This window comes from Danio rerio, chromosome 3, assembly GCF_049306965.1.
Source record: "Danio rerio strain Tuebingen ecotype United States chromosome 3, GRCz12tu, whole genome shotgun sequence".
In the NCBI taxonomy this organism is placed as follows: Eukaryota; Metazoa; Chordata; class Actinopteri; order Cypriniformes; family Danionidae; genus Danio; species Danio rerio.
This window is the reverse complement of record NC_133178.1, coordinates 37,949,520-37,963,550: the sequence shown is the minus strand read 5'-3', so window position 1 is coordinate 37,963,550 and position 14,031 is coordinate 37,949,520. Positions and strand designations below refer to the sequence as shown.

At 48.3% G+C, this 14,031-nt stretch overlaps 27 non-coding genes across 27 annotated transcripts; 6 read left to right on the top strand and 21 right to left on the bottom strand.

Moving 5' to 3' along the window:
* Positions 1–635: 635 nt before the first annotated feature.
* Positions 636–708, top strand: trnaa-agc (transfer RNA alanine (anticodon AGC)). The gene has a single exon. It is a non-coding gene; the product is annotated as a tRNA-Ala (tRNA).
* A 576-nt stretch (positions 709–1,284) lies between these two features.
* Positions 1,285–1,357, bottom strand: trnaf-gaa (transfer RNA phenylalanine (anticodon GAA)). The gene has a single exon. It is a non-coding gene; the product is annotated as a tRNA-Phe (tRNA).
* An 88-nt stretch (positions 1,358–1,445) lies between these two features.
* trnai-aau (transfer RNA isoleucine (anticodon AAU)) lies at positions 1,446–1,519 on the bottom strand. The gene has a single exon. It is a non-coding gene; the product is annotated as a tRNA-Ile (tRNA).
* A 105-nt stretch (positions 1,520–1,624) lies between these two features.
* On the bottom strand, positions 1,625–1,696 carry trnaq-cug (transfer RNA glutamine (anticodon CUG)). The gene has a single exon. It is a non-coding gene; the product is annotated as a tRNA-Gln (tRNA).
* An 827-nt stretch (positions 1,697–2,523) lies between these two features.
* Positions 2,524–2,596, top strand: trnaa-agc (transfer RNA alanine (anticodon AGC)). The gene has a single exon. It is a non-coding gene; the product is annotated as a tRNA-Ala (tRNA).
* Positions 2,597–3,172: 576 nt separating this feature from the next.
* trnaf-gaa (transfer RNA phenylalanine (anticodon GAA)) lies at positions 3,173–3,245 on the bottom strand. Its single transcript has one exon. It is a non-coding gene; the product is annotated as a tRNA-Phe (tRNA).
* An 88-nt stretch (positions 3,246–3,333) lies between these two features.
* Positions 3,334–3,407, bottom strand: trnai-aau (transfer RNA isoleucine (anticodon AAU)). Its single transcript has one exon. It is a non-coding gene; the product is annotated as a tRNA-Ile (tRNA).
* A 105-nt stretch (positions 3,408–3,512) lies between these two features.
* On the bottom strand, positions 3,513–3,584 carry trnaq-cug (transfer RNA glutamine (anticodon CUG)). The gene has a single exon. It is a non-coding gene; the product is annotated as a tRNA-Gln (tRNA).
* Positions 3,585–4,411: 827 nt separating this feature from the next.
* On the top strand, positions 4,412–4,484 carry trnaa-agc (transfer RNA alanine (anticodon AGC)). Its single transcript has one exon. It is a non-coding gene; the product is annotated as a tRNA-Ala (tRNA).
* Positions 4,485–5,060: 576 nt separating this feature from the next.
* On the bottom strand, positions 5,061–5,133 carry trnaf-gaa (transfer RNA phenylalanine (anticodon GAA)). Its single transcript has one exon. It is a non-coding gene; the product is annotated as a tRNA-Phe (tRNA).
* An 88-nt stretch (positions 5,134–5,221) lies between these two features.
* trnai-aau (transfer RNA isoleucine (anticodon AAU)) lies at positions 5,222–5,295 on the bottom strand. The gene has a single exon. It is a non-coding gene; the product is annotated as a tRNA-Ile (tRNA).
* Positions 5,296–5,400: 105 nt separating this feature from the next.
* trnaq-cug (transfer RNA glutamine (anticodon CUG)) lies at positions 5,401–5,472 on the bottom strand. The gene has a single exon. It is a non-coding gene; the product is annotated as a tRNA-Gln (tRNA).
* An 827-nt stretch (positions 5,473–6,299) lies between these two features.
* Positions 6,300–6,372, top strand: trnaa-agc (transfer RNA alanine (anticodon AGC)). Its single transcript has one exon. It is a non-coding gene; the product is annotated as a tRNA-Ala (tRNA).
* A 576-nt stretch (positions 6,373–6,948) lies between these two features.
* Positions 6,949–7,021, bottom strand: trnaf-gaa (transfer RNA phenylalanine (anticodon GAA)). Its single transcript has one exon. It is a non-coding gene; the product is annotated as a tRNA-Phe (tRNA).
* Positions 7,022–7,109: 88 nt separating this feature from the next.
* Positions 7,110–7,183, bottom strand: trnai-aau (transfer RNA isoleucine (anticodon AAU)). The gene has a single exon. It is a non-coding gene; the product is annotated as a tRNA-Ile (tRNA).
* A 105-nt stretch (positions 7,184–7,288) lies between these two features.
* Positions 7,289–7,360, bottom strand: trnaq-cug (transfer RNA glutamine (anticodon CUG)). The gene has a single exon. It is a non-coding gene; the product is annotated as a tRNA-Gln (tRNA).
* An 828-nt stretch (positions 7,361–8,188) lies between these two features.
* trnaa-agc (transfer RNA alanine (anticodon AGC)) lies at positions 8,189–8,261 on the top strand. The gene has a single exon. It is a non-coding gene; the product is annotated as a tRNA-Ala (tRNA).
* Positions 8,262–8,837: 576 nt separating this feature from the next.
* trnaf-gaa (transfer RNA phenylalanine (anticodon GAA)) lies at positions 8,838–8,910 on the bottom strand. Its single transcript has one exon. It is a non-coding gene; the product is annotated as a tRNA-Phe (tRNA).
* An 88-nt stretch (positions 8,911–8,998) lies between these two features.
* trnai-aau (transfer RNA isoleucine (anticodon AAU)) lies at positions 8,999–9,072 on the bottom strand. Its single transcript has one exon. It is a non-coding gene; the product is annotated as a tRNA-Ile (tRNA).
* Positions 9,073–9,177: 105 nt separating this feature from the next.
* On the bottom strand, positions 9,178–9,249 carry trnaq-cug (transfer RNA glutamine (anticodon CUG)). The gene has a single exon. It is a non-coding gene; the product is annotated as a tRNA-Gln (tRNA).
* An 828-nt stretch (positions 9,250–10,077) lies between these two features.
* Positions 10,078–10,150, top strand: trnaa-agc (transfer RNA alanine (anticodon AGC)). The gene has a single exon. It is a non-coding gene; the product is annotated as a tRNA-Ala (tRNA).
* A 576-nt stretch (positions 10,151–10,726) lies between these two features.
* Positions 10,727–10,799, bottom strand: trnaf-gaa (transfer RNA phenylalanine (anticodon GAA)). The gene has a single exon. It is a non-coding gene; the product is annotated as a tRNA-Phe (tRNA).
* An 88-nt stretch (positions 10,800–10,887) lies between these two features.
* Positions 10,888–10,961, bottom strand: trnai-aau (transfer RNA isoleucine (anticodon AAU)). The gene has a single exon. It is a non-coding gene; the product is annotated as a tRNA-Ile (tRNA).
* Positions 10,962–11,066: 105 nt separating this feature from the next.
* On the bottom strand, positions 11,067–11,138 carry trnaq-cug (transfer RNA glutamine (anticodon CUG)). Its single transcript has one exon. It is a non-coding gene; the product is annotated as a tRNA-Gln (tRNA).
* Positions 11,139–12,612: 1,474 nt separating this feature from the next.
* On the bottom strand, positions 12,613–12,685 carry trnaf-gaa (transfer RNA phenylalanine (anticodon GAA)). The gene has a single exon. It is a non-coding gene; the product is annotated as a tRNA-Phe (tRNA).
* Positions 12,686–12,773: 88 nt separating this feature from the next.
* trnai-aau (transfer RNA isoleucine (anticodon AAU)) lies at positions 12,774–12,847 on the bottom strand. Its single transcript has one exon. It is a non-coding gene; the product is annotated as a tRNA-Ile (tRNA).
* A 105-nt stretch (positions 12,848–12,952) lies between these two features.
* trnaq-cug (transfer RNA glutamine (anticodon CUG)) lies at positions 12,953–13,024 on the bottom strand. The gene has a single exon. It is a non-coding gene; the product is annotated as a tRNA-Gln (tRNA).
* Between the last annotated feature and the right edge of the window lie 1,007 nt (positions 13,025–14,031).

Sequence of the window (14,031 nt, the reverse complement as noted above, 5' to 3'; positions counted from 1 at the left end):
GCGCGATATTCCAGGTAATTTGACGACTAAATGGCGGGCAGGGCAAAGAGGCCACCACAGAGCAGATGTGATCTTTTATTTTATTTTTTGACCACGTCGAAAAAGCGGCCAATGAACAGCACCGAGGGAAATTAGCTCAAATAGTAGAGCGCTCGATCAGGCCATTGGAATCATCACCAGAAGCGATGTGACCATCTGGGAGAAGGATAGCGTTTTGGTCAAGTGGAAGCTGGTGGACTTAAGGTTGAAGCAGCTAGGTTTAAACTCGGATCGCTGGATTCAGAGTCCAGAGTGCTAACCATTACACCATGGAACCTCGAGATTGCTGATAGCTGCTGCCCGGGCGGAAGAGAATGAATAAAAAAAAAAAAAACAGCCTTGGAGGAAAGTAGCAGAATGTCAATCCAAAGTGGTGCCAATTTGCAATGTTTCTGAGTAACTCGTCATTCGGCATGCAGGGCTCCTCACACGTTTACTGGAGCAGGACCAGGTAGGGCCTTCAAAAGAAAAGCGCGATATTCCAGGTAATTTGACGACTAAATGGCGGGCAGGGCAAAGAGGCCACCACAGAGCAGATGTGATCTTTTATTATATTTTTTGACCACGTCGAAAAATCGGCCAATTTATGGCACCGAGGGGAATTAGCTCAAGTGGTAGAGCGCTCGCTTAGCATGCGAGAGGTAGCGGGATCGATGCCCGCATTCTCCACTTCTGTTTCCTTGCCTTTCACATTTCCTTCATTGCAAAGCTGGCGGCACCTTGAGGGTTGAAAGCAAAACTTCTTAGTTCAGCTTTGCTGGTTCCTGTGTAGTACTTAGCATTGCAACACCTCAGAAGCCCTATCAAGTCACAGTTTTCTTTTATTCAGTGGCGCATCCGCAGTGGGACATCAAAGCGCTAAATATATAGCAGAGTGCTGTCGATCAGGCCATTGGAATCATCACCAGAAGCGACCATCTGGGACAGTGATCACCAAACTTGTTCCTGGAGGGCCGGTGTCCTGCAGATTTTAGTTCCAACCCTAATCAAACACACCTGACCAAGCTAATCAAGGTCTTACTGGGTATACTTGAAACATCCAGGCAGGTGTGTTGAGGCAAGATGGAGCTAAACCCTGCAGGGACACCGGCCCTCCACGACCAGGATTGGTGACCCCTGATCTGGGAGAAGGATATCGTTTTGGTCAAGTGGAAGCAGGTGGACTTAAGAGTGAAGCAGCTAGGTTTTTTGGATGAGTTTCGGTCACCTGACCCTCATGCCAAAAACAGAACACCCACACTGCTTTGCCGAAACCCGGGATCGAACCAGGGACCTTTAGATCTTCAGTCTAACGCTCTCCCAACTGAGCTATTTCGGCTGCGTTGACTCAGCTTTCCTGCAACATGCATGTCTGTGAGACCGATCAGAGCCTTAAAATGCCTCTGAGTCCTAAGACAGTAAAAGTTTGGCCAATACGGGGCTCGAACCCGCGACCTTGGCGTTATTAGCACCACGCTCTAACCAGCTGAGCTAACCGGCCACTTTCAGCTCACATTACTACAAAGCCCAGACTAACTGTCATTCTCCAGACTCCAAGGGATTAGCATGCTATTCCAGCTTTTTTGAGCAGTGCTGGCAAAAAGCCAGGTTCCACCGAGATTTGAACTCGGATCGCTGGATTCAGAGTCCAGAGTGCTAACCATTACACCATGGAACCTTGAGGCTACTGAATGCTGCTGCCCGGGCGGAAGAGAATGAATAAAAAAAAAAACAGCCTTGGAGGAAAATAGCAGAATGTCAATCCAAGGCGGTGCCAATTTGCATTGTTTCTGAGTAACTCGTGATTCGGCATGCAGGGCTCCTCACACGTTTACTGGAGCAGGACCAGGTAGGGCCTTCAAAAGAAAAGCGCGATATTCCAGGTAATTTGACGACTAAATGGCGGGCAGGGCAAAGAGGCCACCACAGAGCAGATGTGATCTTTTATTTTATTTTTTGACCACGTCGAAAAAGCGGCCAATGAACAGCACCGAGGGAAATTAGCTCAAATAGTAGAGCGCTCGATCAGGCCATTGGAATCATCACCAGAAGCGACGTGACCATCTGGGAGAAGGATAGCGTTTTGGTCAAGTGGAAGCTGGTGGACTTAAGGTTGAAGCAGCTAGGTTTAAACTCGGATCGCTGGATTCAGAGTCCAGAGTGCTAACCATTACACCATGGAACCTCGAGATTGCTGATAGCTGCTGCCCGGGCGGAAGAGAATGAATAAAAAAAAAAAAAAACAGCCTTGGAGGAAAGTAGCAGAATGTCAATCCAAAGTGGTGCCAATTTGCAATGTTTCTGAGTAACTCGTCATTCGGCATGCAGGGCTCCTCACACGTTTACTGGAGCAGGACCAGGTAGGGCCTTCAAAAGAAAAGCGCGATATTCCAGGTAATTTGACGACTAAATGGCGGGCAGGGCAAAGAGGCCACCACAGAGCAGATGTGATCTTTTATTATATTTTTTGACCACGTCGAAAAATCGGCCAATTTATGGCACCGAGGGGAATTAGCTCAAGTGGTAGAGCGCTCGCTTAGCATGCGAGAGGTAGCGGGATCGATGCCCGCATTCTCCACTTCTGTTTCCTTGCCTTTCACATTTCCTTCATTGCAAAGCTGGCGGCACCTTGAGGGTTGAAAGCAAAACTTCTTAGTTCAGCTTTGCTGGTTCCTGTGTAGTACTTAGCATTGCAACACCTCAGAAGCCCTATCAAGTCACAGTTTTCTTTTATTCAGTGGCGCATCCGCAGTGGGACATCAAAGCGCTAAATATATAGCAGAGTGCTGTCGATCAGGCCATTGGAATCATCACCAGAAGCGACCATCTGGGACAGTGATCACCAAACTTGTTCCTGGAGGGCCGGTGTCCTGCAGATTTTAGTTCCAACCCTAATCAAACACACCTGACCAAGCTAATCAAGGTCTTACTGGGTATACTTGAAACATCCAGGCAGGTGTGTTGAGGCAAGATGGAGCTAAACCCTGCAGGGACACCGGCCCTCCACGACCAGGATTGGTGACCCCTGATCTGGGAGAAGGATATCGTTTTGGTCAAGTGGAAGCAGGTGGACTTAAGAGTGAAGCAGCTAGGTTTTTTGGATGAGTTTCGGTCACCTGACCCTCATGCCAAAAACAGAACACCCACACTGCTTTGCCGAAACCCGGGATCGAACCAGGGACCTTTAGATCTTCAGTCTAACGCTCTCCCAACTGAGCTATTTCGGCTGCGTTGACTCAGCTTTCCTGCAACATGCATGTCTGTGAGACCGATCAGAGCCTTAAAATGCCTCTGAGTCCTAAGACAGTAAAAGTTTGGCCAATACGGGGCTCGAACCCGCGACCTTGGCGTTATTAGCACCACGCTCTAACCAGCTGAGCTAACCGGCCACTTTCAGCTCACATTACTACAAAGCCCAGACTAACTGTCATTCTCCAGACTCCAAGGGATTAGCATGCTATTCCAGCTTTTTTGAGCAGTGCTGGCAAAAAGCCAGGTTCCACCGAGATTTGAACTCGGATCGCTGGATTCAGAGTCCAGAGTGCTAACCATTACACCATGGAACCTTTAGGCTACTGAATGCTGCTGCCCGGGCGGAAGAGAATGAATAAAAAAAAAAACAGCCTTGGAGGAAAATAGCAGAATGTCAATCCAAGGCGGTGCCAATTTGCATTGTTTCTGAGTAACTCGTGATTCGGCATGCAGGGCTCCTCACACGTTTACTGGAGCAGGACCAGGTAGGGCCTTCAAAAGAAAAGCGCGATATTCCAGGTAATTTGACGACTAAATGGCGGGCAGGGCAAAGAGGCCACCACAGAGCAGATGTGATCTTTTATTTTATTTTTTGACCACGTCGAAAAAGCGGCCAATGAACAGCACCGAGGGAAATTAGCTCAAATAGTAGAGCGCTCGATCAGGCCATTGGAATCATCACCAGAAGCGACGTGACCATCTGGGAGAAGGATAGCGTTTTGGTCAAGTGGAAGCTGGTGGACTTAAGGTTGAAGCAGCTAGGTTTAAACTCGGATCGCTGGATTCAGAGTCCAGAGTGCTAACCATTACACCATGGAACCTCGAGATTGCTGATAGCTGCTGCCCGGGCGGAAGAGAATGAATAAAAAAAAAAAAAAACAGCCTTGGAGGAAAGTAGCAGAATGTCAATCCAAAGTGGTGCCAATTTGCAATGTTTCTGAGTAACTCGTCATTCGGCATGCAGGGCTCCTCACACGTTTACTGGAGCAGGACCAGGTAGGGCCTTCAAAAGAAAAGCGCGATATTCCAGGTAATTTGACGACTAAATGGCGGGCAGGGCAAAGAGGCCACCACAGAGCAGATGTGATCTTTTATTATATTTTTTGACCACGTCGAAAAATCGGCCAATTTATGGCACCGAGGGGAATTAGCTCAAGTGGTAGAGCGCTCGCTTAGCATGCGAGAGGTAGCGGGATCGATGCCCGCATTCTCCACTTCTGTTTCCTTGCCTTTCACATTTCCTTCATTGCAAAGCTGGCGGCACCTTGAGGGTTGAAAGCAAAACTTCTTAGTTCAGCTTTGCTGGTTCCTGTGTAGTACTTAGCATTGCAACACCTCAGAAGCCCTATCAAGTCACAGTTTTCTTTTATTCAGTGGCGCATCCGCAGTGGGACATCAAAGCGCTAAATATATAGCAGAGTGCTGTCGATCAGGCCATTGGAATCATCACCAGAAGCGACCATCTGGGACAGTGATCACCAAACTTGTTCCTGGAGGGCCGGTGTCCTGCAGATTTTAGTTCCAACCCTAATCAAACACACCTGACCAAGCTAATCAAGGTCTTACTGGGTATACTTGAAACATCCAGGCAGGTGTGTTGAGGCAAGATGGAGCTAAACCCTGCAGGGACACCGGCCCTCCACGACCAGGATTGGTGACCCCTGATCTGGGAGAAGGATATCGTTTTGGTCAAGTGGAAGCAGGTGGACTTAAGAGTGAAGCAGCTAGGTTTTTTGGATGAGTTTCGGTCACCTGACCCTCATGCCAAAAACAGAACACCCACACTGCTTTGCCGAAACCCGGGATCGAACCAGGGACCTTTAGATCTTCAGTCTAACGCTCTCCCAACTGAGCTATTTCGGCTGCGTTGACTCAGCTTTCCTGCAACATGCATGTCTGTGAGACCGATCAGAGCCTTAAAATGCCTCTGAGTCCTAAGACAGTAAAAGTTTGGCCAATACGGGGCTCGAACCCGCGACCTTGGCGTTATTAGCACCACGCTCTAACCAGCTGAGCTAACCGGCCACTTTCAGCTCACATTACTACAAAGCCCAGACTAACTGTCATTCTCCAGACTCCAAGGGATTAGCATGCTATTCCAGCTTTTTTGAGCAGTGCTGGCAAAAAGCCAGGTTCCACCGAGATTTGAACTCGGATCGCTGGATTCAGAGTCCAGAGTGCTAACCATTACACCATGGAACCTTTAGGCTACTGAATGCTGCTGCCCGGGCGGAAGAGAATGAATAAAAAAAAAAACAGCCTTGGAGGAAAATAGCAGAATGTCAATCCAAGGCGGTGCCAATTTGCATTGTTTCTGAGTAACTCGTGATTCGGCATGCAGGGCTCCTCACACGTTTACTGGAGCAGGACCAGGTAGGGCCTTCAAAAGAAAAGCGCGATATTCCAGGTAATTTGACGACTAAATGGCGGGCAGGGCAAAGAGGCCACCACAGAGCAGATGTGATCTTTTATTTTATTTTTTGACCACGTCGAAAAAGCGGCCAATGAACAGCACCGAGGGAAATTAGCTCAAATAGTAGAGCGCTCGATCAGGCCATTGGAATCATCACCAGAAGCGACGTGACCATCTGGGAGAAGGATAGCGTTTTGGTCAAGTGGAAGCTGGTGGACTTAAGGTTGAAGCAGCTAGGTTTAAACTCGGATCGCTGGATTCAGAGTCCAGAGTGCTAACCATTACACCATGGAACCTCGAGATTGCTGATAGCTGCTGCCCGGGCGGAAGAGAATGAATAAAAAAAAAAAAAAACAGCCTTGGAGGAAAGTAGCAGAATGTCAATCCAAAGTGGTGCCAATTTGCAATGTTTCTGAGTAACTCGTCATTCGGCATGCAGGGCTCCTCACACGTTTACTGGAGCAGGACCAGGTAGGGCCTTCAAAAGAAAAGCGCGATATTCCAGGTAATTTGACGACTAAATGGCGGGCAGGGCAAAGAGGCCACCACAGAGCAGATGTGATCTTTTATTATATTTTTTGACCACGTCGAAAAATCGGCCAATTTATGGCACCGAGGGGAATTAGCTCAAGTGGTAGAGCGCTCGCTTAGCATGCGAGAGGTAGCGGGATCGATGCCCGCATTCTCCACTTCTGTTTCCTTGCCTTTCACATTTCCTTCATTGCAAAGCTGGCGGCACCTTGAGGGTTGAAAGCAAAACTTCTTAGTTCAGCTTTGCTGGTTCCTGTGTAGTACTTAGCATTGCAACACCTCAGAAGCCCTATCAAGTCACAGTTTTCTTTTATTCAGTGGCGCATCCGCAGTGGGACATCAAAGCGCTAAATATATAGCAGAGTGCTGTCGATCAGGCCATTGGAATCATCACCAGAAGCGACCATCTGGGACAGTGATCACCAAACTTGTTCCTGGAGGGCCGGTGTCCTGCAGATTTTAGTTCCAACCCTAATCAAACACACCTGACCAAGCTAATCAAGGTCTTACTGGGTATACTTGAAACATCCAGGCAGGTGTGTTGAGGCAAGATGGAGCTAAACCCTGCAGGGACACCGGCCCTCCACGACCAGGATTGGTGACCCCTGATCTGGGAGAAGGATATCGTTTTGGTCAAGTGGAAGCAGGTGGACTTAAGAGTGAAGCAGCTAGGTTTTTTGGATGAGTTTCGGTCACCTGACCCTCATGCCAAAAACAGAACACCCACACTGCTTTGCCGAAACCCGGGATCGAACCAGGGACCTTTAGATCTTCAGTCTAACGCTCTCCCAACTGAGCTATTTCGGCTGCGTTGACTCAGCTTTCCTGCAACATGCATGTCTGTGAGACCGATCAGAGCCTTAAAATGCCTCTGAGTCCTAAGACAGTAAAAGTTTGGCCAATACGGGGCTCGAACCCGCGACCTTGGCGTTATTAGCACCACGCTCTAACCAGCTGAGCTAACCGGCCACTTTCAGCTCACATTACTACAAAGCCCAGACTAACTGTCATTCTTCAGACTCCAAGGGATTAGCATGCTATTCCAGCTTTTTTGAGCAGTGCTGGCAAAAAGCCAGGTTCCACCGAGATTTGAACTCGGATCGCTGGATTCAGAGTCCAGAGTGCTAACCATTACACCATGGAACCTTTAGGCTACTGAATGCTGCTGCCCGGGCGGAAGAGAATGAATAAAAAAAAAAACAGCCTTGGAGGAAAATAGCAGAATGTCAATCCAAGGCGGTGCCAATTTGCATTGTTTCTGAGTAACTCGTGATTCGGCATGCAGGGCTCCTCACACGTTTACTGGAGCAGGACCAGGTAGGGCCTTCAAAAGAAAAGCGCGATATTCCAGGTAATTTGACGACTAAATGGCGGGCAGGGCAAAGAGGCCACCACAGAGCAGATGTGATCTTTTATTTTATTTTTTGACCACGTCGAAAAAGCGGCCAATGAACAGCACCGAGGGAAATTAGCTCAAATAGTAGAGCGCTCGATCAGGCCATTGGAATCATCACCAGAAGCGACGTGACCATCTGGGAGAAGGATAGCGTTTTGGTCAAGTGGAAGCTGGTGGACTTAAGGTTGAAGCAGCTAGGTTTAAACTCGGATCGCTGGATTCAGAGTCCAGAGTGCTAACCATTACACCATGGAACCTCGAGATTGCTGATAGCTGCTGCCCGGGCGGAAGAGAATGAATAAAAAAAAAAAAAAAACAGCCTTGGAGGAAAGTAGCAGAATGTCAATCCAAAGTGGTGCCAATTTGCAATGTTTCTGAGTAACTCGTCATTCGGCATGCAGGGCTCCTCACACGTTTACTGGAGCAGGACCAGGTAGGGCCTTCAAAAGAAAAGCGCGATATTCCAGGTAATTTGACGACTAAATGGCGGGCAGGGCAAAGAGGCCACCACAGAGCAGATGTGATCTTTTATTATATTTTTTGACCACGTCGAAAAATCGGCCAATTTATGGCACCGAGGGGAATTAGCTCAAGTGGTAGAGCGCTCGCTTAGCATGCGAGAGGTAGCGGGATCGATGCCCGCATTCTCCACTTCTGTTTCCTTGCCTTTCACATTTCCTTCATTGCAAAGCTGGCGGCACCTTGAGGGTTGAAAGCAAAACTTCTTAGTTCAGCTTTGCTGGTTCCTGTGTAGTACTTAGCATTGCAACACCTCAGAAGCCCTATCAAGTCACAGTTTTCTTTTATTCAGTGGCGCATCCGCAGTGGGACATCAAAGCGCTAAATATATAGCAGAGTGCTGTCGATCAGGCCATTGGAATCATCACCAGAAGCGACCATCTGGGACAGTGATCACCAAACTTGTTCCTGGAGGGCCGGTGTCCTGCAGATTTTAGTTCCAACCCTAATCAAACACACCTGACCAAGCTAATCAAGGTCTTACTGGGTATACTTGAAACATCCAGGCAGGTGTGTTGAGGCAAGATGGAGCTAAACCCTGCAGGGACACCGGCCCTCCACGACCAGGATTGGTGAAGCCTGATCTGGGAGAAGGATATCGTTTTGGTCAAGTGGAAGCAGGTGGACTTAAGAGTGAAGCAGCTAGGTTTTTTGGATGAGTTTCGGTCACCTGACCCTCATGCCAAAAACAGAACACCCACACTGCTTTGCCGAAACCCAGGATCGAACCAGGGACCTTTAGATCTTCAGTCTAACGCTCTCCCAACTGAGCTATTTCGGCTGCGTTGACTCAGCTTTCCTGCAACATGCATGTCTGTGAGACCGATCAGAGCCTTAAAATGCCTCTGAGTCCTAAGACAGTAAAAGTTTGGCCAATACGGGGCTCGAACCCGCGACCTTGGCGTTATTAGCACCACGCTCTAACCAGCTGAGCTAACCGGCCACTTTCAGCTCACATTACTACAAAGCCCAGACTAACTGTCATTCTCCAGACTCCAAGGGATTAGCATGCTATTCCAGCTTTTTTGAGCAGTGCTGGCAAAAAGCCAGGTTCCACCGAGATTTGAACTCGGATCGCTGGATTCAGAGTCCAGAGTGCTAACCATTACACCATGGAACCTTGAGGCTACTGAATGCTGCTGCCCGGGCGGAAGAGAATGAATAAAAAAAAAAAACAGCCTTGGAGGAAAATAGCAGAATGTCAATCCAAGGCGGTGCCAATTTGCATTGTTTCTGAGTAACTCGTGATTCGGCATGCAGGGCTCCTCACACGTTTACTGGAGCAGGACCAGGTAGGGCCTTCAAAAGAAAAGCGCGATATTCCAGGTAATTTGACGACTAAATGGCGGGCAGGGCAAAGAGGCCACCACAGAGCAGATGTGATCTTTTATTTTATTTTTTGACCACGTCGAAAAAGCGGCCAATGAACAGCACCGAGGGAAATTAGCTCAAATAGTAGAGCGCTCGATCAGGCCATTGGAATCATCACCAGAAGCGACGTGACCATCTGGGAGAAGGATAGCGTTTTGGTCAAGTGGAAGCTGGTGGACTTAAGGTTGAAGCAGCTAGGTTTAAACTCGGATCGCTGGATTCAGAGTCCAGAGTGCTAACCATTACACCATGGAACCTCAAGATTGCTGATAGCTGCTGCCCGGGCGGAAGAGAATGAATAAAAAAAAAAAAAAACAGCCTTGGAGGAAAGTAGCAGAATGTCAATCCAAAGTGGTGCCAATTTGCAATGTTTCTGAGTAACTCGTCATTCGGCATGCAGGGCTCCTCACACGTTTACTGGAGCAGGACCAGGTAGGGCCTTCAAAAGAAAAGCGCGATATTCCAGGTAATTTGACGACTAAATGGCGGGCAGGGCAAAGAGGCCACCACAGAGCAGATGTGATCTTTTATTATATTTTTTGACCACGTCGAAAAATCGGCCAATTTATGGCACCGAGGGGAATTAGCTCAAGTGGTAGAGCGCTCGCTTAGCATGCGAGAGGTAGCGGGATCGATGCCCGCATTCTCCACTTCTGTTTCCTTGCCTTTCACATTTCCTTCATTGCAAAGCTGGCGGCACCTTGAGGGTTGAAAGCAAAACTTCTTAGTTCAGCTTTGCTGGTTCCTGTGTAGTACTTAGCATTGCAACACCTCAGAAGCCCTATCAAGTCACAGTTTTCTTTTATTCAGTGGCGCATCCGCAGTGGGACATCAAAGCGCTAAATATATAGCAGAGTGCTGTCGATCAGGCCATTGGAATCATCACCAGAAGCGACCATCTGGGACAGTGATCACCAAACTTGTTCCTGGAGGGCCGGTGTCCTGCAGATTTTAGTTCCAACCCTAATCAAACACACCTGACCAAGCTAATCAAGGTCTTACTGGGTATACTTGAAACATCCAGGCAGGTGTGTTGAGGCAAGATGGAGCTAAACCCTGCAGGGACACCGGCCCTCCACGACCAGGATTGGTGACCCCTGATCTGGGAGAAGGATATCGTTTTGGTCAAGTGGAAGCAGGTGGACTTAAGAGTGAAGCAGCTAGGTTTTTTGGATGAGTTTCGGTCACCTGACCCTCATGCCAAAAACAGAACACCCACACTGCTTTGCCGAAACCCGGGATCGAACCAGGGACCTTTAGATCTTCAGTCTAATGCTCTCCCAACTGAGCTATTTCGGCTGCGTTGACTCAGCTTTCCTGCAACATGCATGTCTGTGAGACCGATCAGAGCCTTAAAATGCCTCTGAGTCCTAAGACAGTAAAAGTTTGGCCAATACGGGGCTCGAACCCGCGACCTTGGCGTTATTAGCACCACGCTCTAACCAGCTGAGCTAACCGGCCACTTTCAGCTCACATTACTACAAAGCCCAGACTAACTGTCATTCTCCAGACTCCAAGGGATTAGCATGCTATTCCAGCTTTTTTGAGCAGTGCTGGCAAAAAGCCAGGTTCCACCGAGATTTGAACTCGGATCGCTGGATTCAGAGTCCATAGTGCTAACCATTACACCATGGAACCTTTAGGCTACTGAATGCTGCTGCCCGGGCGGAAGAGAATGAATAAAAAAAAAAACAGCCTTGGAGGAAAATAGCAGAATGTCAATCCAAGGCGGTGCCAATTTGCATTGTTTCTGAGTAACTCGTGATTCGGCATGCAGGGCTCCTCACACGTTTACTGGAGCAGGACCAGGTAGGGCCTTCAAAAGAAAAGCGCGATATTCCAGGTAATTTGACGACTAAATGGCGGGCAGGGCAAAGAGGCCACCACAGAGCAGATGTGATCTTTTATTTTATTTTTTGACCACGTCGAAAAAGCGGCCAATGAACAGCACCGAGGGAAATTAGCTCAAATAGTAGAGCGCTCGATCAGGCCATTGGAATCATCACCAGAAGCGACGTGACCATCTGGGAGAAGGATAGCGTTTTGGTCAAGTGGAAGCTGGTGGACTTAAGGTTGAAGCAGCTAGGTTTAAACTCGGATCGCTGGATTCAGAGTCCAGAGTGCTAACCATTACACCATGGAACCTCGAGATTGCTAATAGCTGCTGCCCGGGCGGAAGAGAATGAATAAAAAAAAAAAAACAGCCTTGGAGGAAAGTAGCAGAATGTCAATCCAAAGTGGTGCCAATTTGCAATGTTTCTGAGTAACTCGTCATTCGGCATGCAGGGCTCCTCACACGTTTACTGGAGCAGGACCAGGTAGGGCCTTCAAAAGAAAAGCGCGATATTCCAGGTAATTTGACGACTAAATGGCGGGCAGGGCAAAGAGGCCACCACAGAGCAGATGTGATCTTTTATTATATTTTTTGACCACGTCGAAAAATCGGCCAATTTATGGCACCGAGGGGAATTAGCTCAAGTGGTAGAGCGCTCGCTTAGCATGCGAGAGGTAGCGGGATTGATGCCCGCATTCTCCACTTCTGTTTCCTTGCCTTTCACATTTCCTTCATTGCAAAGCTGGCGGCACCTTGAGGGTTGAAAGCAAAACTTCTTAGTTCAGCTTTGCTGGTTCCTGTGTAGTACTTAGCATTGCAACACCTCAGAAGCCCTATCAAGTCACAGTTTTCTTTTATTCAGTGGCGCATCCGCAGTGGGACATCAAAGCGCTAAATATATAGCAGAGTGCTGTCGATCAGGCCATTGGAATCATCACCAGAAGCGACCATCTGGGACAGTGATCACCAAACTTGTTCCTGGAGGGCCGGTGTCCTGCAGATTTTAGTTCCAACCCTAATCAAACACACCTGACCAAGCTAATCAAGGTCTTACTGGGTATACTTGAAACATCCAGGCAGGTGTGTTGAGGCAAGATGGAGCTAAACCCTGCAGGGACACCGGCCCTCCACGACCAGGATTGGTGACCCCTGATCTGGGAGAAGGATATCGTTTTGGTCAAGTGGAAGCAGGTGGACTTAAGAGTGAAGCAGCTAGGTTTTTTGGATGAGTTTCGGTCACCTGACCCTCATGCCAAAAACAGAACACCCACACTGCTTTGCCGAAACCCGGGATCGAACCAGGGACCTTTAGATCTTCAGTCTAATGCTCTCCCAACTGAGCTATTTCGGCTGCGTTGACTCAGCTTTCCTGCAACATGCATGTCTGTGAGACCGATCAGAGCCTTAAAATGCCTCTGAGTCCTAAGACAGTAAAAGTTTGGCCAATACGGGGCTCGAACCCACGACCTTGGCGTTATTAGCACCACGCTCTAACCAGCTGAGCTAACCGGCCACTTTCAGCTCACATTACTACAAAGCCCAGACTAACTGTCATTCTCCAGACTCCAAGGGATTAGCATGCTATTCCAGCTTTTTTGAGCAGTGCTGGCAAAAAGCCAGGTTCCACCGAGATTTGAACTCGGATCGCTGGATTCAGAGTCCATAGTGCTAACCATTACACCATGGAACCTTTAGGCTACTGAATGCTGCTGCCCGGGCGGAAGAGAATGAATAAAAAAAAAAACAGCCTTGGAGGAAAATAGCAGAATGTCAATCCAAGGCGGTGCCAATTTGCATTGTTTCTGAGTAACTCGTGATTCGGCATGCAGGGCTCCTCACACGTTTACTGGAGCAGGACCAGGTAGGGCCTTCAAAAGAAAAGCGCGATATTCCAGGTAATTTGACGACTAAATGGCGGGCAGGGCAAAGAGGCCACCACAGAGCAGATGTGATCTTTTATTTTATTTTTTGACCACGTCGAAAAAGCGGCCAATGAACAGCACCGAGGGAAATTAGCTCAAATAGTAGAGCGCTCGATCAGGCCATTGGAATCATCACCAGAAGCGACGTGACCATCTGGGAGAAGGATAGCGTTTTGGTCAAGTGGAAGCTGGTGGACTTAAGGTTGAAGCAGCTAGGTTTAAACTCGGATCGCTGGATTCAGAGTCCAGAGTGCTAACCATTACACCATGGAACCTCGAGATTGCTAATAGCTGCTGCCCGGGCGGAAGAGAATGAATAAAAAAAAAAAAAACAGCCTTGGAGGAAAGTAGCAGAATGTCAATCCAAAGTGGTGCCAATTTGCAATGTTTCTGAGTAACTCGTCATTCGGCATGCAGGGCTCCTCACACGTTTACTGGAGCAGGACCAGGTAGGGCCTTCAAAAGAAAAGCGCGATATTCCAGGTAATTTGACGACTAAATGGCGGGCAGGGCAAAGAGGCCACCACAGAGCAGATGTGATCTTTTATTATATTTTTTGACCACGTCGAAAAATCGGCCAATTTATGGCACCGAGGGGAATTAGCTCAAGTGGTAGAGCGCTCGCTTAGCATGCGAGAGGTAGCGGGATTGATGCCCGCATTCTCCACTTCTGTTTCCTTGCCTTTCACATTTCCTTCATTGCAAAGCTGGCGGCACCTTGAGGGTTGAAAGCAAAACTTCTTAGTTCAGCTTTGCTGGTTCCTGTGTAGTACTT